Source organism: Neoarius graeffei, chromosome 2, assembly GCF_027579695.1.
Source record: "Neoarius graeffei isolate fNeoGra1 chromosome 2, fNeoGra1.pri, whole genome shotgun sequence".
In the NCBI taxonomy this organism is placed as follows: Eukaryota; Metazoa; Chordata; class Actinopteri; order Siluriformes; family Ariidae; genus Neoarius; species Neoarius graeffei.
In genome coordinates this window covers 7059310-7083793 of record NC_083570.1, presented here as the reverse complement: position 1 = coordinate 7083793, position 24484 = coordinate 7059310, and the positions used below count along the sequence as shown (strand labels likewise).

The 24484-nt window shown below is 40.9% G+C and overlaps 1 pseudogene; it reads left to right on the top strand.

Moving 5' to 3' along the window:
- Window positions 1–637: 637 nt before the first annotated feature.
- On the top strand, window positions 638–13694 carry LOC132879453 (E3 ubiquitin/ISG15 ligase TRIM25-like; annotated as a pseudogene).
- Window positions 13695–24484: the final 10790 nt, after the last annotated feature.

Genomic DNA, 24484 nt, shown 5'->3' with positions numbered 1-24484 from the left:
GAAGGATAATGAACCAAAGCAGGTGATTGACAGCGATAAACATGTCTCTGCCAAACATATTGGACACAGTTGTACACAATTATACACGAAATATACAGATAAAAAAGGAAAAGTTTCCTGTAACTTGTTTAAATGATCAACAAAACATCATCTTTTTATCATCTAAACCTTTATCTTTCTGGCTGCTGAGTCATTAATATCGTGACGTTCTCTTCTGCATTTCCTGGACAGAAAGTTTCTTCCTGAATTCGAAAAGAAAGAGGAGGGAATGTGTGAATTAGTGAAGGTCAGAAGTGTGTGTTGTGATGGAGAAAACAAAAGAGATGGATTGTGTTTGTGTTCAAAACCTTTAGATGAAGAGAGTTGGACTTCCAGATTTTTCTGAATTTTTTTTCACTTTTTTTTTGGACATTTTAGTCGAGCCCACTGAATCAACTTTCATAAAATGTCATGAAATTAATCCTAATCAGTGCAGCTACATGGGTTATATTTCTGCACTGAAGGGATATGAAATGGTTAATAGAGGAGTGTTCATGATCTGTCTGTGTTTGTGCTCCTCCTCTCTCTCTCTCTTTCACACACAGGACCAGGAAGTGATTCATCATTTCAGAGAAAACAAAACTGATCTCTCTCTCTCTCTCTCTCTCTCTTTCGGTGTGAGTTCAGGAAAATGGCTGAGGCCAGTATTTCAGTAGATCAGTTTTCTGTGGACCAGTTCATGTGTCCAGTGTGTCTGGATCTCCTGAGGGATCCGGTGACTATCCCCTGTGGTCACAGTTTCTGTAAGGTGTGTATTAATGGCTGCTGGGATCAGGAGGATCAGAAGGGCGTCTACAGCTGTCCTCAGTGCAGAGACACTTTCACGACAAGGCCTGTTCTACGCAGAAACAACATGCTGGATGAAGTGGTGGAGAAACTGAAGAAGACTGAAGTCCAAGCTGCTTCTCCTGCTCACTGTTACGCTGGACCTGGAGATGTGGAGTGTGATTTCTGCACCGGGAGAAAACACAAAGCCATCAAGTCCTGTCTGATGTGTTTGGCTTCTTATTGTGAAACTCATCTGAAACCTCATCTTGAACGTCCTGCTTTGAAAAAACACACATTAATTGAAGCCTCAGCAAAACTCCAAGAGAAGATCTGCTCTGAACATGATGAAGTGCTGAAAATCTACTGTCGTACTGATCAAATATGTATTTGCTCTTTGTGCATGTTGGAGAAACATAAAGACCATGACGCTGTCTCAGTTGCAACAGGAAGAGCTGAGAAACAGGTGAGAATGAGAAATCTTTCCAGAATTAAATCAACTTAATTATAGTTTCCCATCTAGAAACAGGTGCTTTAGTCAGTGATATGATTTGAACTTTAATATCAATGTGTGTCTCAATCAGAAGGATTCTGTAAAAGCTGATTAAAACTGTCTGTGTTCTGGTGAACAGAGTGTTAAATTCAGGGCTCTACAGTGTGCACATTTCACTCGCATTTGCGAGCGAATTTTTTGGCATGCGAACGATGAAAAAAAACCACGCGCATTCATGCGAGGGCTTCTTGCGGCCGACAATTTAGGAAAGCACTGAGCACAGACGCGACGAGTTTAAAATTCTAAAATGTATCAAACGTTAAACTGCAAAGTATGTAAATCCAGCGCTGGATAGCCTACCTAATATTATTTTTTACACTAGAGACAAGAAAATTACATCAATGTGTTCAGGAGAGCCTTGTAGTGCTCAATGTGAAAGAATTTTGTGAATATCTCCTTCCGTTTTTGTGTAAATCCCCGTTTGGAGGGAGCGCTCTGAGAAAATCCTTCACTTTCTGTGTGACTCTCTGTCTCTGCGCTCAGCGTGCTGGTGGGGGAGGGGATGCTCACTCTCACACACACACATGAGGGAGGGGCTGCTCGCTCTCACACACACACATGAGGGAGGGGCTGCTCGCTCTCACACACACACATGAGGGAGGGGCTGCTCGCTCTCACACACACACATGAGGAAGGGGCTGCTCACTCTCACACACACACATGAGGGAGGGGCTGCTCGCTCTCTCACACACACAGGAGGGAAGGGCTGCTCGCTCTCACACACAGGAGGGAGGGGCTGCTCGCTCTCACACACACACACATGAGGGAGGGGCTACTCGCTCTCTCACACACACAGGAGGGAGGGGCTGCTCGCTCTCACACACACACACATGAGGGAGGGGCTGCTCGCTCTCTCACACACACAGGAAGGAGGGGCTGCTCGCTGTCACACACACACACACACACATGAGGGAGGGGCTGCTCACTCTCACACACACACAGGAGGGAGGGGCTGCTCACTCTCACACACACACAGGAAGGAGGGGCTGCTCGCTCTCACACACACACAGGAGGGAGGGGCTGCTCCCTCACACACACACACACACACACACATGAGGGAGGGGCTGCTCCCTCACACACACACACACACACACACACACACACACACACACACACACAGGAGGGAGGGGCTGCTCCCTCACACACACACACACAGGAGGGAGGGGCTGCTCCCTCTCTCACACACACACACACACACACACACACACACAAGGGAGGGGCTGCTCCCTCTCACACACACACACACACACACATGAGGGAGGGGCTGCTCCCTCTCACACACACACACACACACACACACACACACACACATGAGGGAGGGGCTGCTCCCTCTCAGAGAGACACAGGCTTGTAGCATCATGGCAGTGTAACGAGTAATGGCCTGTATTGTTGTAAGTGTGTGTGTTCAGTGTTGTGTACATGCGTGTGTGTGTGTTCTGCCTGCGCCTTGCTCCCTGTCTGTAGTTGCGTGCATTGCCTCTGTCTTGGGGGGGGGGAGTGAAAAAGTTACATTTTTTTTGCCATTCTGCCATGCTAGTGTGTTTTACTGGGACATGAGATTTCAGCATTTTTATTCTTCTCGGTGTGTAGCTTGAATAAGTTTAGGCTACTGAATAACACTTTCAGTTAAAGTTGAGTCTGGTGCTTTTGTGCTGACGCTACAATAGCCTACTATCACAATAAATATCCCCCGTAACAGTTCCCGTTTTCTACTCATCTTTCTGTGATTCCCCCTCTTTCCCACGGTTGTATGTTGTGGGTGTGGCATTAGGTGGGAAAAGTGCTTTTTAGGGATTCATCAGATCATTCAACTGAGAGATAACTGAGAGCTGGTTCGGACTGAGCTGAGAAATATATTCGCTTTGCAGAGAATAATGGCGTTTTTTAAAAGCAATGATGGTGGAAACAAGAATAAAAGAACGGACGAGGAAGAAAGTGTAGTGAAGAAAGCTAGAACGATGGGAGAAGGTGCAGGAAAATTATATAATGAGATGGAAAGCACACACCCCAGTGCAAACATTTAGATGGGAACATACAACACAGCAGAAAAACAAATAATATACAGTATATACAAATGGTGCATGTCACAACACAGCAGAAAAACAAAGAATATATAAACAACTGGGTGTGTTGAGTTGCAGATGTTAATTGCACATTAGTTATAGAAACTCAGTTCAGCTACAAAACTCAGGATATTGCACTGTATTTGGTATTGCATTGTATTGGGTATGGATGTAAAAGTGTAGAAATATAAAATATACAAAAGCTATAAAAACTAAAACATTGCTCTGTGAGGTTGCACTGTAATAAGTATTGCACTGTATCAGGTAAGTGTGAAAATATTGTCCTTTTAGGTCCTTGTTGGTGCATTGTTGCACCTGCCAGAAGTGGCATCAGTCAGTGCATGTAATTAGCCTTTTTCACATTACGTCACTTGCAGAAGAACCTCACATCCATTTTCAGCCTTTTGAATGGAAGAAGAGGCGGCATGCTAATCTGCTGGCTAACAAGTAGCAACAATAGAAAGTCAGTAAACTTCCTTTCCAAAACAAGGCAGATAGGTGACTGGAATGGTCGCTAACAATACGTAATGATAAACAACAATGTGCAATATTATTATCAATCTTATCTGTGAATGACACAGTTTTGTTAACATATGTTGCCGCCGTATACCTCTTCTTCCATTCAAAAGGCTGAAAACAGATATGAGTTCCCCTGCAAGTGACGTAATGTGAAAAAGGCTAATTGTTCAAGGTGGTTATGGCCTGTGGGAAAAAAACTGTTTTTGAGTCTGTTGGTCCTTGCTTTGATGCACCTGTAACGCCTGCCTGAGGGCAGCAAGTCAAAGAACTCAGAGCCAGGGTGGGAGCTGTCCTTGATGATGATGTTAGCTCTGCTGAGCTCTGCTGAGCTCTGCTCTCTGTTTAGCTACTGTTTGTTCATTCATTCAGTTGTTCGTTATTCATTTGTTTGTTCATTCATTCGTTCATTCATTCATTCTCAATTGAATTTTGTGTTTTATGTGTTGGTGTGTCTAAGGTTTGCGCTGCAATAAACCTTTAAAATGAAAACCTACTTGTGCTTGTGCCCCCATTTTTTTCCCTGTGCTCCTAAAATTTTTAACTTAGGAGCACGTGTGCTCCTGAAAAAAAAAGTTAGTGTAGAGCCCTGGTTAAATTTATTTTCAGTAATGGTCGTAATCTGGTTAGGGGTGGGTTTCCTGATAACGTTGCCCTTTAGACATAAAGAGAGAGGTGAGAGACTCTCTTAAGGAACGAACATTGTCTCTGTATGTGGTTTTCCCGAACTGACTCATAAGCAGGAGTCTAAAGAGCAACAGGACGAAGAGCGTCTTTGCAGTTCGCGTTCCCGATATAGGCATTAGTAGCTGCTAAAGGCAATCGTATTAGACATAACTAACAGTGTCCTAGTTAACTAACTATGTGTAAACATTAGACGTGGATAAGACTATGGCAACTTGGCGGACAAATCCACAGAAAGTCACTTGACTAATTAGACTGCATAGAATAAAACATTTATATTCCTCAATATGCTTCCGCAGGTGGGATGGGGAGTTTTTGTAGGCGGTGATGTGCTCCGTTTTAGGCAAACAAAGCAAACATTTAAAATGAAACGACTCTTTATTCCTTTCAGAAAACTGAACCATGGGTTCTAGCTATAGAACCGTGGGTGTGTGCATTCCCCAGAAGAACCGCCTCCTTCCATTCTGCCATCAACTGATCGTGTTAAATAATGCTGCGGAGAAATCATTGATCTTGATTTTATCCAGTCTATGGACGTGACGTGACCCTAGTGATTACTGATAGACTGTCTCAGTGTCACCTGCAGAAAAACCAATCACGTTTTAGAAAAGAAAAGAAAAAAACATCAACTTTCAAAGCTGCTTCATAGTAACGAGTAACGAGGACCTTGATAGAAATGTAGTGGAGTAAAAAGTACGATATTTGTCTTTCAAATGTAGTGAAGTTAAAGTCATGTTTCCAAAAAAAATACTCAAGTAAAGTACAGATACTCAAAAAGTGTACTTCAGTACAGAACTCAAGTAAATGTACTTCGTTACTGTCCACCTCTGATAATTAACTCGATGTATTTGCAATGTAGAAGAAAACTAATTGAACACCAGCAGCAGATTCAACCCCAGTTTCCCCCGCTGACTGTGAGAGTCCCTCAGAGCCGCATGCGCATTCTGTGGATTCGGCAGCGAGCGAGTCGCTCTTTGTTTTGAACGAGTGCTCCGGGTCTCTCGTAAATTCCGAGCAAACTAAAGGACGACTTGTGCTACGATGTTGTTCGGGAAAACCACGTTAGCTTGATGATGGATCTTAAGAGGTCATTTAAAACTCTCTTGGCCTTAAGAGGCTTTCGGGAAACCCAGCCCAGATCAGTTAGTGAACATTTCTCTCTCTCTCTCTCTCACACACACACACACACACACACAGTATATAACCTTCAGAGCGAAACATGAATGTACTTTGAACTGACATTAATATGGAACCAGTTCGCTCGTACTGTATAAAAAGCTGAATGTATTTTATTTGTCCTCAGAGTGAGTTAAAGGAGGAGCAGATGAAATCCCAGCAGAGAATCCAGGAGAAGCAGAAGAAGGTGCAGGAGCTGAAACAGACTGTGAACACTATAAAGGTGAGCAGTGAGCAGAGACAGAGCTGCTCCTAGAAACACACACAACATGGACAACGAGTCATTTACAGTCCCAGTAAGAGAGGGAATGATAGATGAGCTTTAAATCTTGTGTGTGTGTGTGTGTCCTAACAGCTCAGTGCACAGACAGCAGTGGAGGACAGTGAGAGGATCTTTACTGAGCTGATCAGCTCCATGGAGAAAAAGCGCTGGGAGGTGACGGAGCTGATCAGAGATCAGGAGAAGGCTGAACTGAGTCGAGCTGAACGACTCCTGGAGCAACTGGAGCAGGAGATTGCTGATCTTCAGAGGAGAGTCACTGAGCTGGAGCAGCTTTCACACACACACGATCACATCCATTTCCTCCAGGTAACACTCACTGTCTGATCTACAGAGCCAGCTGTTCCTCACACACTCTCTAAAACACCTCTCATTAAGGGAACAATAAATGTCCCTGTCTGACATCACAAGTGGGTTTTACATTTCATTTGCTTTCTGTAGGTTTTAGCTTCTGGACGTCGCTCTCCTCCACGGGACAGACCATCATTTCACACATCCAGCGTCACTGTCCATCAACATCTCTCATTTGATGGAGTGAGGAATTCTCTCTCAGATCTGAAAAAGAGACTCGAGGAATTCTGTGAGGAGGAATTCAACAAAATCCCTCCACATGGTAAGAGGAGCTGTTCCTGCTAGAGAAACACAGTGATGTGTTATTTCTTAGCGATGCTCCTGCTTTCTTTTCTGCAGACACTTTATTCACCCGACACTTTGAACTAAAACACTGATTTAAAATGAATAAACTGACTGGATCACTTTAAACTCTTTCCATCTTTTACACAAACTCATGTTTCTATTTTTCTCTCCACAGCTGCAGCAGTTCAGATCATTTCAGGACCAGAACCACAGAGCAGAGAAGAGTTTCTGAAATGTACATCTAACACACACACACACACACACACACACACACATGTCTAGGCCTGTCACGATAAATTTTGTTGGACGATATATTGTCTCAGAAATTATTGTGATAAACGCTATTATTGTTGACGTCTTTTCAAGACAATTTTATACCACTAGTAAAATAATAATGATCATGCAAATACACCCTTTCATAGAAGTCAATGTTTTAATTAAGTCAACTTATTCAATTCAACAGTAGAATGTAAAAAATAAATCTAAATAAATAAGCTAAAGAAATAAAACAACAAACAAAACCACTCCCAACAAAAACAATAAATAAAATACAATTTATGGCTATTAAAAATTGCACTGAAGTGAATATTAACTTGGCACAGGGTAATAAAAAGACATTCTTTTCTTCACAGGCAACATTCTGCCAATCCAGTTTCTCAAAGATTAGTACCCAGATCAACAAAAAGTGCGAAGCAACAACGTATTGCCAGCTGTCATTTGGATAAAAGTCACAACAATTAGAACGAGATAACATGTAGGCAAGGGCGTAGGTTTGGTATTAACATTGGTGGGGACAAAAACCCAATGCCAACCCCCAGTGGTGCCAACTTCAGGTCAACATTAGAGGGTCAAAATATTTTGCTCCGTTGTGTTCCACCAAAAGAGTCTCCATCATCTCTCCAAAGGCCAGACTTTTAACATTTGAAGTTCAGAACTGTAGTAATTCATGAATAATAATAATAATATGAAATCCATTTGATTAACTGCAAATCTTGCATGTGATGATGAACTCATTCTACCAATTTGCAAATGTGTTTTCCAAGCGAATAGCGCACTGACTGTCGGGAGGGTGTATGTTCCTCATCTCATCTCATTATCTCTAGCCGCTTTATCCTTCTACAGGGTCGCAGGCAAGCTGGAGCCTATCCCAGCTGACTACGGGCGAAAGGCGGGGTACACCCTGGACAAGTCGCCAGGTCATCACAGGGCTGACACATAGACACAGACAACGGTGTATGTTCCTTTCCCTCATAAATGGAAATAAAACCCATCTGGAGCCTTAAACACTGCGTTCCATGAGGCTGGCAGGGGGAGTCGCTCTCTTCTGTGGGATCTTTAACTAGTTTTAGAATGCTAGTTTAAGCTGATATGTGATTGATCTAACGGTAAAACAGCACGAGGGCTCGAGAACTTCGACAGGTTACAATTTTACTTCAGGGTTGCCAGATACTGCTGACGTTTTCCAGCCCAAAATATGTTCAAAACCCGCCAACATGCACTTAAAACCGCCCAAAATGTAAAATGGACTTGATGCCTATCTTGTAAAGTAAAACTATGCAGCTAAAGTCCAGTATACTATTTGTAAATCGAACAAATAGCACCATGAGCCCGTCAGTGCTGGAGGTGAAGAATCTGCTGTCTGGTACTCGGCTCCGTGTGGTTCAATCAGATTATAACTCTGCAATCATCTGCTGTGTTCTGAATCCTACATGCACCAGTAGGTGGCGCAAATGCATCATATTATGTAGGCTATGTTAGGCTACGATGCATATCTAACATCTGCATTGCTGAGGTTATTTATTTTTTATTTATTTATCTTTTTATCCTGTTTGTTTTATTAATTTTATAGGCCTAGTTATTCTGCTTAATTTATTTTTGTCTACATCCATGTATTTTCTTCATCTGTTATCCTGATTTTTGTGGATTTGTTAGATTGTACCTGTTTTATATACTTCAATTAAAAAAAAAAGTGAGGCTGCGATGCATGGCTGAATGTAACATGAGAAGAGAAAATGGAGAATGGATTGCGTCATTCTTATTTACTAGTTTGAGTTCAGTTTCTGCACTACATTACACACATTCATATTAGTCTTACAGTTACATCGAAATTGTTTTGTTTAAATAATACTTAATGAGATAAATGTTTGTTAATGATCAATTTAAGCCAATGCTCGATTTTGGTTGTTTAAAATACCTAAGGGGTGCTGGGTAAACTAGGTCTTTGTGTCGTGTGATGCCCGCGATCTCTGATTGGGTCACAGAAGTGTTTAATATGGATTGGATTGGATCGGGGCGATTTCTCAGAGACAACAAGGGAAGCCGAACTTCCCCTAAAATTCTCTCCCCAAACTGCGGCGTCTACGACGTTGAATTCTCATTAAAACAATAACTTGCATAACATAATCTATGCCCAAGATTGTATTTACGTTCATAACTATCCCCAGGGGCGTCACTAGGTTTGAGAGACAGGGGTAGCTTAGCACCCAGAGGAGAAAAGGTATTGTGCGCGCGCAGCGCGCGCCGATATCAATATAATGTATACCATATTTTCCACAGTACTATTAGTATTACAGCATAAAGGGAAGTATATGGCTGTTTAATGAAATGATGTTATAATAAATTAAGTTCATATTTTGTTGTGCACTGTATATAGGCCAATTTCCACATCACACAGTGTGTTCATGTTAAATTGGCCAGAATAAGGGCAAAACACTCTCTAAGAGGGAAAATACCTGAGTTGAGTTTGGGATGCATTGAGCATAGGTCATCACTTTGTGTTGTGTTTTTATCCCAGGTTGCTAATGCAAAGGGATTACTTGATTTTCTACCTTAAACGTGTCATTTAACAGGGGGTTCATGTTATACACGTTCTAATCAGGCATGTCATACTGATAAGCATGACACTTCAGACACTGAGACGCCCAACTCAGATGCCTTTTGAAAAAAAAAAAGTTTGGCAGCCACAACGTTCTGACACTTTCCCAATAATACAATTAGAAGGCGACATTTGCAACGTCTCGACGAATGCGTCTATTGCGTTGCACAATGATGTGGCCAAAATACATTGTTGCTCGTAGTAGACCTTTACTGACCTCAATCGAGACAGCCTCAGCATCTGCTCCTTTGCCTCTCGCCTCTTGCTGCTGACTCCCTTTCTTAAAAAATCTTCGTATATCCATCTAGCCAAAGGACGGACAGATAATCTTTTCCCATGCCAAAAAACTAATGCTAGTAGGCTACAACCCACACAGCTTAGTAAGTTTGTTCACCATGCTAACGTGCCAGATTTACAGTTGAAATAGAAAAGCTACAATATCGTCTTTCCTCACTACCAATTGGTCAATATAGCCTAGGTAAAGTTAAGCAAATGCAAACCACTGACATCAAATTACAATCTCACCGTGTGTGTCTGCAAATGAAAGCATAGAATTCTGACTCTCTGCAAACCCAACTCAATGGAAGCCCGCACCGCACCGCGCCTGCTGCAGAATGCCCGCGTAGTTTTTTAAGTCCTACTAGCCTACCACTCGACGTGACGCTTGACACAGAGCCAATGAGGAGGAATCATAACGATATTAATAATATTGCATTAAACAATAAATAAGCAAGCAGAAACTGTTGTTCGGATTAACTTGCGTTCTTGATGGCTCATGTTCAGTGCTTTACTGCCTGTTTTTTTTGGGAAAAAAAATATAAATATAAATAATTTAAAAAAGGGCAAAAAATATAGGGTGGCTTTGCCATAAGATAGGGTGGCTGGAGCTACCCTAAAATGGGTCTGGCGACATCTATGACTATCCCTATATCATCCTGTAACTTATTTGAGTGATGTCTGATGAACTTGCAGTTCGCTACGAGAATCACCTTTGCTGCCAGGCTGTAACCTTTCTTATTTCAATGGGCTCTATGGACTGGCAGCCGGGTATCCGTTGCAGTCTACGAGACGGCTCTGAACAGCCAATTTCGGCTAGTTGTTATTGGTTAAAATCGACAAAATCGTCACTTCCGGGGAAGCCGGGTATCTCTGGGGGTAAACGGGACATGGGCGGGCCAAGAAGCCGGGCTGATAAAGGATTATTGGAGGTGGTGTTTGAAAGACATGAGGAGGGCAGTCGCTGTACTTCGGCGAGGAACACGGAAGTATGATCAGTCAGTCCCTAGCGGATGTCGAGAAAGTGTAGTTGTGTGCCAAAGTGCTGTCCGAATTTCTTTTCATATAAACATTTCTTCTCATTGATGTCTCTGTGCATTACTCTGTAAATAAATGTAAATATTACTCATTGTGCTCCGTTAACTTTCATCCATTCTATCAGTTTGATCATTTGTGAATTCACTCGTTTATTTCATTTGTAGTTCAATCAACGTGGTTGTAGGCTAGCTTGAGCCTTATTGGGATCTGCAGTGCTAGCTGCTAACAGCTGGTATCTATCTGCTATCATGGCAAAGTACGGCCAGTCATTTTGCCCCGCCCCCGCCTCGCGCTCCGTCCGGTGCGGTAGTGATGTCCCGTTGCTCGCGCGCCACAGCAGAGACCCGCGCGACCTTCAGCCGGTACAGTCGCTGTTCTTTTACCACCTCTGTTATTCTCATCTTTCCGGTGCGTTCTTGATTTTTCCATTGTGTCCTATTTTGCCATATCAAATACCCAAAATGGTATCGTATTATTCATATTTAAGTGAATAATCAATTGTCATCATAACTTGGCATTTTGAACCCAATCAATCAAAAAGAGGAAATTTTTCAATATTTTCAAAAAAATTTACAAAAACATTTGAATTGTAATAAAAAAAAATTCCACAGCAGAGGCCAGATAAAGCAAGATGCTATCTTTATTCTTATTAAACATGATAAAAGAAACATTGAGTGTAAAGGCCAATTTATGCTGACAACCCAGTCCTCGCAGATAGCGTCGCAGACAGTGTCTGCATAGCCCCCCCACCTTCGCAGATTCTCTGCGTGCACCTCCCAAAAATTGTGACCACCGCAGAAGCCTCGCAGACAAGAGGGCTTTGATTGGTCCACTCTACATCCGCTGTACACGCACTTCTGCTTCCCTACTTTCCCGGTTTGTTTTGTTTTCATGACCGCCATTTTTAAAAACACGAGCGAAGATGGAGCAGCACGAAGAGCGGTTGATTGAGGAAGTACGTACATCTATACGACTCCAGTTCTAGTCATTATAAAAAAAAAAAGTTCTAGTCATTATAAGTAACCGGAGGATAAACACTCCACTAACCACACCCACCAACTACTCCTAGCGACTTCGCGCCCCCTTGCGTTGTGGCGGTGAATAACATTGCGCACGCCTATTACTCCCCGCTCAACGATAAATTACAACTGTCTGCGAAAAGCTATCTGCGAAAGCCTTGTCGCAAGAGCATGCAGAGGCCTTTAGGTAAATGCAAAAAAAAAAAAAATTAAAATTAGAAAATTTATTTTTTGACTATAATGTCCCAAATGAGAGACCAGTTTCTGAGACAGACACATATAACAAAGTGACTCATGACAAATAACAAATAATTGAAAAATTTTATTACGTAGACCTAAAACTGAGCTTCGCCTATTTCAAAGCCCACCAGCCGCCACTGGATTGGATGTAGACTAGTGGACGGAGATAGTACATAGAATGCGCTGCATCAAAGTCCTTCTAAGGCTGTAGAAGTGTCTCTGGCTGCATTCTCACACAGAACATTCGTGTGAAATGTTTATAAACATCTGATAAAAACCCGCCGAAATAACGTCAAACCGCCCAATCTGGCAACACCGTTTAACTTGGCAACGGAATGCATCTGAATTCTGATTGGTTGTTGTATCTGAATTCTGATTGGTTGTTGGACAGAGAAAAGTTTTCACTGCAACCGAACTGCTGTTTCCGTGACCACGCCCCCAGCGCGGATATTCATGTTCACATTGTTCAGTTTGTTTTTCTCTTTTATTTTAGATTTCTGTTATCTGACTCTGGATCCCAACACGGCACATCGTCTCCTCATTCTGTCTGAGAAGAACAGAGCGGTGAGATGGAGTGAGAGAGAGCAGCGTTACTCTGATCATCCAGAGAGATTTGATTACTGGCAGCAGGTGTTGTGTAAGGAGAGTGTGTGTGGACGCTGTTACTGGGAGGTGGAGTGGAGCGGTGCTGGTGTGGACATATCAGTCTCATATAAAGACATCAGCAGGAAAGGACGGGGTGATGAGTGTCGGTTTGGATGCAACAATCAGTCCTGGAGTCTGCGGTGTTCTTTTTTTTCTTCTCTGTCTTACTATCACAACAGCATTAAGACTGATCTCAGAGTTCCATCAGCCTCCAGAATAGGAGTGTATGTGGATCACAGTGCAGGAACTCTGTCCTTCTACAGCGTCTCTGACACGATGAAGCTCCTCCACAGAGTCCACACCACATTCACTCAGACTCTATACGCTGGGTTTAGGCTCGACTGGGTTTCTACAGTGAGATTGTGTGATCCAGAATAAAAGTGTGTAGTGTTTTCTGTAAAATTCCTGCACGTTGCCACGTTGTTGCTCAGTCGTCTGTTTCACTAGAACACAATCCAGCTGCACAAAAACACTCATTTTAATATTTAAATTAAAACAGATGAATAATTTAAAAATAATTAAAAAGGAAATGTTAAAAATTAACTGTCAGACAAGAAACTCGTCAAATTTAAAAAGAAAATGATCTCATGACCTTCGCATTATAAAGTTCTGTTTGTTTCATATTATTCCACAAGGTTAAGTACGCTCGCATTTGTGGACATAAAATAAATAATTTTGGTGAAATTGGGCAGCCTTGTCTGAGTCCACGTAAAATATTAAATTTTGGTGTCATTAAAGGGTTAAGGGAGATTAACTATAAATATAATTGCGAAATATTTTAATAACCTTGCAGAGCCCATTTCCAAATCCAAGATTTGATTTTTATAAACATAAAATCATGCTCCACAGTGTCGAATGCTCTGAAAAAGTCTAGAAATAAAACAAGACTGATTGAATAATTGATTGAATCAGTCAGACGTGGTTTTGAATATATCTTCCCTTCAAGAAGGCTGATTGATATTCATCTACAAGTTTTACAAGTCCACGCTTTAGACGATTAGCAGATACTAAGGCAAGTAATTTATAATCATTGCATAGTAAGGTTATAGGTCTCCAATTGTCTAGCAACAAGAAGTCTTTTTTGGGTTTTGGTAGCAAGGTTATTAAGCCTGTCTTCATCGTCGGGGATAAACATCCTTTGTGAATGCATTCTAAAAATGCTCTATATAATTTTTTTTTTAAATATCCACCCAAAAGTATTTTAAAAATTCAGATGTTAAGCCATCGATTCCTGGTGATTTACCATTTTTCATTTGTTTTAATGCAATTTCAATTATAGTTCATTCCTCATCAAGTGTATGTTTGTCTTCGTCCAGTTTTTTGATGTCATCATTGATGGGATAAAATAAGACGTCACATTCTGATTTATTAAATTTAAGTTACAATAAAACAAGCCAAATTTCATCCTGTACTCATTTCTGATCTATTATATCATTGGTCATAAGCTTACTCATTTTTTTCTGAGTTTGTCTTTGATTTTCAAGTCTGAAGAAATACGATGAACTCTTTTCACCCTGTTCGATCCATCCAGCTCTTGATCAAGTGGAAGCTCCATTTGCCTTTATTGTGTACATTTCGTCTAGTTGAGACTGCAGTGACTGTAATTCTGAAATGTTTTCGAAGGATAGTTAATGTATTAATTTTACATGATCTTCAGTTTTCTTAAATTACATACAAAATGACTAATTATATATGTAGCCTGGTATATTAAAGTTTGTCCATACTAACATCTCTGTAATTTTAAGGTAAATCTTTATATTCGCATGTAATTATACATTCAACCTGTAATTAAATGTGGCTTTTTATTTAAAGGTTTGTCCATACTAACAACCTAACGTTTTTCTCTGTAATAAGGTAAAGATTAGTTTTATATCCGTATATTTTTACATTCAAACTAATTAAATATGTACCTCATTATAAAAAGGTTTACATGCATGTCCATACTGATGTTTCTCTGTAATGTTAATCTTGTTCACTAGTACTTGCATGGTATGTATAAAAGTGCTGGTGTAGACTTGTATACTTTAATATTCAAACTGTAATTCTGGATATAATGCCAATGAATCTGACAAAAATAAAATGAGGAAAGGCAAAGTCAGGAAAAAGGATTGCAATAGTCCAGGCAGGAAGTAGCAACAACGATTACCTTCTTGCTGTTGAATGTTTTATTCAAACAATCAATGCATTTACACTTAATGATAAGGGCATCATGAACCCCCAGAGTGCTCTTTTGAATGAAGGGCCTCCAAATTGAAGCTTCAATTTGTGTGTGCCAAATAGGCCTAACACATGAACAAGTCTGATGCACCTTATATCCAACAATAACATGCCAGCCGCAGAGTGAGACACTGAGAACAGAAATCTTCAATCTATTGCAAGTAAAAAAATAAATAAATAAAAATCAAGAAACAATATATAGAAAAAGGCTGTGCTTACAAAGTTTGTCTCAAATGAATTAACACTTCAATAACATTCATCAACTTATTTCAATGCACTGTTCTACTTGGAAACCTTTGGTCCTGGCATTCACATGGACACGTGTTTGTTTGGTGAGGTAGTGATCTCACCCTTTTACTCTGTCCATTCAAAATTGACAATTTTGGAAATGAGGCTCAGCACCCTTGGGTTGACAGCATACTGACGTCCCTTTGCTTTTCGCTCGACTTTGGTCCCTTGATCTGGGTTGATTCTGAAGATGCATCTGTTGGAAAAACATTTAACACAAACCATTCAGAGAAAACTAATGTTGGCATTAAAGCCAGTGAAACAGCATCTTTAGATACAAAGCTAATACGTTTTCACAAAGCTACACTATGCAATTTCCAATCATTAGAGGGGGTTGAGAGTAGAAATGCACTGAGACTCCTAACTTGAGCAGTATGTATACGTACCGCATGTCTCAGAGCCTGTGAATATTCTCATTCAGCCAGGTTATAGTTATTGCGAGGAAATTTAATTGAACGCAACTGGACTTGGTTATATGTCTTTGAAGACGTTTCACCTAGGACTAGTCCTAGTCTAGTCCAGCCTAGTCAGATGAGCATGAACTGACGAAGAGGTGAAACGTCTTCAAAGACATAACCAAGTCCAGATGCGTTCAATTAAATTTCCTTGAGATACACAGGTCAGAGTTATGAGCTGGGGAGGAGTTACCAAGTTTGAATGCTGTGTGTTTACAAACAGCAACTGGCAAATTCTACATTATCTACCTGTAAAGCAGCGTGTGCATGCATTCTGAAAGTGTACCTCTGCAAGAACTCCAGAGTAGCGGCAAGTTCCACTGGGTAGTCAATTTTGTGCAGGTAATATGAGCAGAACATCTGGAATGCTTTGGTGAAGCTGTTCGTTGACTATGACCTGGTCCATAGCAACCATGAACATCTTGGCAGTGAGTGGGGTATTACCTGAAAACAGTGCGAGAGTATTATTACCATAGCCAGTAAATAGTTTGCTACATGTATATGGATCCCTAATGGTTAAGTAAGCCAGGAGCTGTGGTCCGCACACTGCAAAACAAACTGTGCCGTCAAAAAAAAAAAAAACACACAACTTCAAGTTATGTAAAATGATTTCTCCAGCTCTAAACATGTTTTGCAGTGTACGGTACACTCCTCCATATGTGTAAACAAAGATATTAAGTCATAACATTATTTTTTGGCACACCTACCACAGACCACAATGCAGGGCGTCCATGGTAGCTTGGTGGTGTCCACATCAGTCGCAATGGCGGCATGATCGACATTTACTAACATCTTGTCTTCCTGCTCTTTAAAATGGACAAGAAGCATCAGTACAGCTGCACAAGTTTCATCACCTCCTGCCAGGGCTTGGTTCAGAATAGTGCCTGCTCTGCTGGACGGCTCAGTTTGAATAAACTGAAAATAGCGCAGGATTCTTCTGAACTTGGTGGCTGTGGACTCTTCAAAGCTGTCATCAATCTGGACACCTGTTAGTTCTCTGAAATGAAGCCTCATTCCAATTTCCTGGCAGAGGAAAGGCCATTCCTTAAGGATCTCTTCTGTCTCCTTCAGTCCTGACAGTATGTCTCTCCTCTGTGAGGGAAACATCTCAACCATCAGTCTTTCTAATTTTCTTTGCCTTTGAACGCCTTCATTAGTTCTTCTTGTTTTTGCTTATCTTTTGTTTCACCAGCAGGAAGCTCTGGGTCAGGATTAATGCAGCCAAATGCATCTCTGCATGCTTTTTTTGCATTGTCAGGAGTGTCACTTTCAGAAAGCCTTTTCTGGGCAGGAGCTTGGAGTCGTCTATAGTTATCAATCCGAGATATGAACTGTTTCACAAGTGAGTCATGCCCAGTGCCGACAACCTGGCCCTCAATCTCATCTCAGAAGGATTTTGGGGAGTGAATTACCATTTTCCTTGCAATTTCAGTGATGTGCCTCTTTCCAGGTTTCTTGCATACAGTCAGTATTTCAGCAGCGACAATCCTAATAATCTCCCTTCTCTCTGCTGCAGTCGGTCTCTTCTCAGTATCCAACACCCTTCTTGTATTTGAGGGCATCTTATTCCAGGGTATTTCAAAGCTGTAATTCCAGCTACTATCTTCTCCGGCTAAAAGTGAGGAGCCAGTGGCATAGCCAGGATTTTTTACATGGGGTGGCCAAAGGGGGGCCCAAGGATATACAAGGGGTGGCCATGCTGTGACTAAATGGGGGGGGGGGGGGTCGGGGGTCCTCCCCTGGGAAATTTTGAATTAGCTAGATTTGATTTCCTGTATTCTGATGTATCTGGTGCCTACGGTAACTCATGAACAAAACCCATGTGAGCCAAGAGGTCAGAAATTAATGTATTAATTTATTTATGTAACAAAGCATCTGCAAAACAAAGAAACCATCCAACTTGTTTACTCTAGTTAAGCATCGGGATTTTAACAATCACTACTAAAATGCAAAAGTAAAAACTAAAAGATCACCTGTCCCAGGCACCTGGGAAGTAGTAAGGATATTAGTCAGGCTTGAATAAAGAGTGCTTTACTCAGGAAAAGGAAAATACTTGTATACTTAACTCATACATACAACATACGTAAACACTTACAACATGTTGTGATATTGTCCATTGTAAGTGCTGTACAAACTAAATGTGTTTAGTTACAAAATGTGTGTTTGTGTGTGTGTGGGTGAAAGTGTTACACTGATGTAACACATGACATAGGTGAGGTGCAGTGCATGAGTGGTGTGTGTGTGTGTGTGTGTGTGTGTGTGTGTGTGAGAGAGAGAGAGAGAGAGAGAGAGAGGGAAATTATGTGCACTGCATGTAGATATAGATGAGCTGTAGTATATGAATTGTGTGTGTGTGTGTAGATATGTTACATGTAAATACAAAAATGAAGAAGTGCATAAGTTGTGTGTGAGAGAGAGTGTTCAGCGTGCATGAGTGTTGTGTGTGTTATATCTGAATATAGAAATGTAGTGTGTGTGTGTGTGTATGTATGTGTGTGTGTGTGTGTGTAAGAGAGGGTGTGTGTTGAGAGTGCATGAGTTGTATCTTATAGTGAGTGAGAGAAAGACATAGTGTGTGTTAAAGTATGTGTTCATATATGAGTGAGTGAGTGAGAGAGAGAGAGAGAGAGAGAGAGAGAGAGAGTTAAGACAGTGCATGAGTGTTATATTTAAATATAAAAATTTAGTGCATGAGTTGTGTGTGTGTGTGTTGAGAGTGTGTGTGTGTGTGTGTGTGTGTGTGTGTGTGTGTGTGTGTGTTGAGAGTGTATGAATGTTACATGTAAATATAGAAATGTAGTGCACAAATTGTGTGTGAGAGTGAGATAGACAGTGTGTTAAGAGAGTGCATAAGCGTTGTGTATGAGTGGTGTGCAGGGCTTAATTTGAGCCGGAACATGACGGAACAAGATCCGGAACCTCCGTCGTCGGATCCAGCAGCTATTTTCATTTCATTCGGTGTTCCGGCAGCTATTTAAATGGATCAGATCACCTCCGTGACCATCACAAAGGGAAAAAAAAATCTCTCATTCTCATTAGCCGCTTTATCCTTCTACAGGGTCGCAGGCGAGCTGGAGCCTATCCCAGCTGACTACAGGTGAAAGGCGGGGTACACCCTGGACAAGTCGCCAGGTCATCACAGGGCTGACACATAGACACAGACAACCATTCACACTCACATTCACACCTACGGTCAATTTAGAGTCACCAGTTAACCTAACCTGCATGTCTTTGGACTGTGGGGGAAACCGGAGCACCCGGAGGAAACCCACGCGGACACGGGGAGAACATGCAAACTCCACACAGAAAGGCCCTCGCCGGCCCCGGGGCTCGAACCCAGGACCTTCTTGCTGTGAGGCGACAGCGCTAACCACTACACCACTGTGCCGCCCCGGGAAAAAAAATCAAGCAATAAATTAAATAAGTAAATAAAAATTTGTTTCGTGTTCGGTTTTGATTTTGATATCTGTTGTTGATTTCTCTCCTCTGACATCCACAAAATCTATGCGGGGACATGGGGCGTATAGTATACTTCCGCTCAATAGAACACTGGGTTTTTTGTTGCCGTTAGCTTGCGCTGTGGAAAAAATGGCAAAAAAAAACAAAACAAGAAAGGTAGGCGGATTGCTGCCCTGAAAAAAAAAAAGTTACATGTCAACTCGTTATTACTTAAGAAAATAATTAACCGTGTTACTTGAAAAAGAAAAAATGGTTCACGTCACTTTTTAAAAACCCGTTATTACTTACCCATTACCTGAATCGATTGCACTTATGGCTGCTACTTGAATCCTTGGAATATAGTAAAACTTGAATCCTTAAAATGAATTCTCCAACTTGTTTTGTAAACCCTTTATTTCTTAACTTTTACTTGAATTGATTGCGCTTATGTTTGCTGGCACTGCTTTTAAATTTGAAATATGCTTGAAATCCTAGGCTATGCTTTTAAATACCACTTAAATCCTTAAAATGAGTCATTTAAACAGAGGTGGGTAGTAACGCGCTACATTTACTCCGTTACATTTACTTGAGTAACTTTTTGGATGAATTGTACTTGTAAGAGTAGTTTTAATGCAGCATACTTTTTACTTTTACTTGAGTATATTTGTGAAGAAGAAGCGGTACTTTTACTCCGTTACATTGGGCTATATTCTGCTCATTACTCACTACTTTATTTTTATTGATCCGTGCGATGCGTGGCCTGTTTGTTTATGTTTTGTCGAGACTTCCAGCAGAGGCTCTGTCACATGACCGCATCTCACCGATCAAATGGAGCAGCCAGAGCCATAGTGGGAGGAGCTATGGTTTAACTCCGTTTCGCCAATCAGACCCTCCAGGATTTCGCGATTTGCAACATCAACGCAAATTCAACCAATCCCTGCGAATTCAGGGCGGTGTTGCAATTATATCCAATCACCGCAACTTTCTCGCAAATTTGACCAATCGTTGGCGTCGTCTTGAGGTGACGTCAACAAACTACCTTCCGCCTTAGATTGGGCGGTTTCCCGCTCAATTGGGCGGTTTCAAGTGCATTTTGGCGGGTTTTGAACATATTTTGGGCTGGAAAACGTCAGCAGTATCTGGCAACACTGCATGTACGAGTCAGTGTTTATCTCATCTCATTATCTCTAGCCGCTTTATCCTGTTCTACAGGGTCGCAGGCAAGCTGGAGCCTATCCCAGCTGACTACGGGTGAAAGGCGGGGTACACCCTGGACAAGTCGCCAGGTCATCAGAGGGCTGACACATAGACACAGACAACCATTCACACTCACATTCACACCTACGGTCAATTTAGAGTCACCAGTTAACCTAACCTGCATGTCTTTGGACTGTGGGGGAAACCGGAGCACCCGGAGGAAACCCATGCGGACACGGGGAGAACATGCAAACTCCACACAGAAAGGCCCTCGCCGGCCACGGGGCTCGAACCTGGACCTTCTTGCTGTGAGACGACAGCGCTAACCACTACACCACCGTGCTGCCCCGAGTCAGTGTTTATGTAGGCTTAAATTCTGTTACTGAAAGTGTGTTATGTTTACAGTGAAGGACTGTGTGCACTTTATTTTTTACTTAATACAAGAAATTAATGGATGCCAACATTTTTGCCAAAACGGTATTTTATTTTCCATTGTTTAGGCAGCTTCAGCATCATACTGTGAGATTCTGTTCAAATTGTTTTTTTTTCTTCTATGAAGCCTGAGCCATTTATTTTATTAGTTTATAATTATTGTTTAATTTAGTCTTCAGGAGAGACTGCCTGCACACAGTACTAGCAACATCAGTACTAGTAACATCATGAATAACTGTAAAATACATTGTTTTGTGGAAATGTATTGACGCACTGCGGCCTCAGACAGCAAGATAACACACACACACACACACACACACACACACACACACACACACACACACACACACCAGAGAACCAAGAAATAAAACTACAAAAAAAATCTTCCTAACAATCACTTTTTATTGATGTGAAACCAAAAAATGCTCATGAAAATAAGGTTGCTCGCCTAATGTCAGCTCCTCAATAGCGTTGCAGTTGCACACGGCTCTGGTCAAAAACTGGGAATGGAAGACTGGTGAAAACTTACGAAATAACAAAACGCCTAACATATCGTTTGTGAAATCTCCATTTTTCAAGCTGCTGTATTTGTTGTGGATTAGAGGGATTTGTGAAGACTTTAGGTGTTTTTTTCTGTGAGATTTGTTTTATTATTTGTCTACAAGTGCTTGTTCACAAAAGGAAGGGCATTAGCTTGTTAGCTTGACCGCTTGCTAGCAATCCCCACCACCACCCAGCCAAGCTGGGCACTGGCAGCTAGTTAGCAACCTTTCTGCTTGTTACTTCCACTTGCTAACTCCTCTGCGAGATGGAGCCAGTAAACAACTTTTTGGGAGATGAAAGGATTAACATCGTTGATCGCATCTTACAGGATTATTTCCAGTCTTTTTCGTACGAGGAGATATTACATGTGATGTTCAGCTGCTGTTAAAGCTGAACAGTCACTTCACGGAGTGAACGTGCATGCGCACACACAGTGTTATGGTTTATGTGCAGACTGCCTTGAGCTTCTTGTTGTTATTGTTAATACACAGAACTACACACACACAGTTTATATGTGTGAAATATATATGAAATCTCTGCCTGTTATGACATCCTGATCAATAAACAAAGTTACTCAGCAGTTACTCAGTACTTGAGTAGTTTTTTCACTTAGTACTTTTTACTCTTACTCAAGTAATTAATTGGACGACTACTTTTTATTTTACTTGAGTAATATTATCCTAAAGTAACAATACTCTTACTTGAGTACAATTTTTGGCTACTCTACCCACCTCTGCATTTAACTCATGTCTTGTGTGATCTGATCTCCAATGGTGAAATAAACCGGTTGTGATATGAGTACAGTCTGTTATTTTAGAAGATAAATTTAATATATAATTTAATATATAGCCTAATAAAAAATATTTTCTAAGATCATAATGTCTGATATTTTATTTATTTATTTATTTATTTATTTATTTTTTTGCCAAGCGGGGCCACTGCCGGGTCGGTCGACACGTGGTAGGTCTATTGTTCAAATGTGTTCTACGGTCTATGGGGCTGCGTTGTGGGTGCAAGCGCCAGGACCGTTTTATTTATTTACTTTCTTTATAATCTCAGTCAGATACACAAGCAAGATTAAGTCTTTACTCTGCTGTGTTTTATTATGGCCATCAATATATTGTAACCTGTGTTTGATTTGTTAATTGTTGATCCAGTTGTTGCCTTAATGCAGGGGTCTGCAATGGCTCGGGAGCCAGATGTGGCTCTTTTGGTGACTGCATCTGGCTCGCAGATTAATCAGCTCACACTGAGATCAAGAAGTACACCTCCATTTAATGAAAAAGCCAGTTAGCTGTCTGCAAAGCAAAGCCTTTTGACAAAGAACATGGCGAAAAGGGAAAAAAGGTGACTGGTAGGCTACCGTACATTTCAACAGGAATGGACAGAGGAATTCGCCTTTGTGGGGTGAGAGGGTTCTGCTTTGTGTCCAGTAGGCCTATACAATGACAAGATTGCATCGATGAAACAATGAAATAAAGCGGCACTTCGAAACACGCCAAGCTACGTTTGCGTCAAAATATTCAGCGGAGGACAGGAGGAAGACGGCATGTCAAGAGCCTCTTCATTATGAAAAAGAATATATTACACTCAGATTGTTGGTCATATGTAAAAATGCATTTTAGTTGTATTCAGCGTCACTTTTTATATATGGCTCTCACGAAAATGTATTTGAAAATATTTGGCGTTCCGGGACCTCCCACTTCACAAATTAAGCACTGCTTACACTGACTATTTGCGTTGCATAACCGGACTTGCTCTTGGAACTCAGGAGAACTCTTAAAGGACAATTTGGCATTTTCATTTTATTTTCAAAGGGCCCATTTATTTCATATGTGTAAATGTACGTACTTGTTCAATCATTTCAATTTTCAACTAAAGTGAAGGTAACCTTATATTTGCGTGTGGTGTCTTTCAATTGCATCCTCCACTCTCCTTCTCCGAACCTAGCCTGAACCTAGCCTAGCCTAATTGGACGTGTACATACCCTGAAGTGGGTTACATCTATAATTTATAGGGTATGCAACCGTACAGATAAATATGCATCTTTATAGACTATAAAGATGCATATTTATCTATACGGTTGCATGTAAACGAAGGTTTCAGTCACTGAAAATGGATATTTTCGAAAACCCTGGGCAGAGTGGAGATTTCTGGAAACTCTGAATTGTCTGAGGACAGAATTGTAACTGTATGTCTACAAAGTGAGAAAACTTGGAGACTATAAGAGATGAATAACTTACATCCCAAATTAATCGCACGTTCACGTAGTTCGTAGGTTGTTGTGTTGTCGGACTAGAGCATGACTATCTGATACCTGCCTCTAAACACAGTTTAGAGGCCAACGCATGGTCAATAGCCCAGGAGTAATAGGGTTATACCCAGAACAAATTAGTAACAAGCTGAAAATTTCAGAATATGTTCAGAATACCTTTAGGAATAACATACTAAAAGTCCCCGGAAATCCCCCTTGTGATCTCTGAGAAATTCAAGATGGCGTCCAAAATGGCCACCAAATGGAGATCTGCCCATATCTCAGGCCCAAAACAAAATATTAATGCAATTAAAAGGTCAGAATATATGTTTTGTAGGGTAGGAGAGTAAATTCCAACATGTGTGTATTAATTACATTGTGTATTAACATTATATAATAACAATGTACACATTATTATAACAGTATATTTGTGTATAATGTGTTCGCTTGCCATGTCTGGTTAGATTGTCATATTTTTGGCACTGGGAGTTTCACTAAAACCAAAAACATCATGAACTCCAAAACATTACCTTCAATCCATTATAACAATTTATTTACATATATTGTTCATTATAACAAGAAGCTAATCCAACACAATAAATCATGGCGACTGAGTGTTCCTCAAATAATGAATATTTACAAGAAGACAACTGGTCATTGTTCTATAACTTTCAACTTCAACAATCAATAATAATTACAGACTTATAATTGTAAATCTATACATGTGCTATTTAATGTACACTACCGATTATAGAGTGTGGATCCATTGGTTACTCATTCACTCCGTATCATCCTATTCTGTTCACAAAACAACAAACACAATTACTAGGGGTTGGAGCACTTATTTTCATTAAT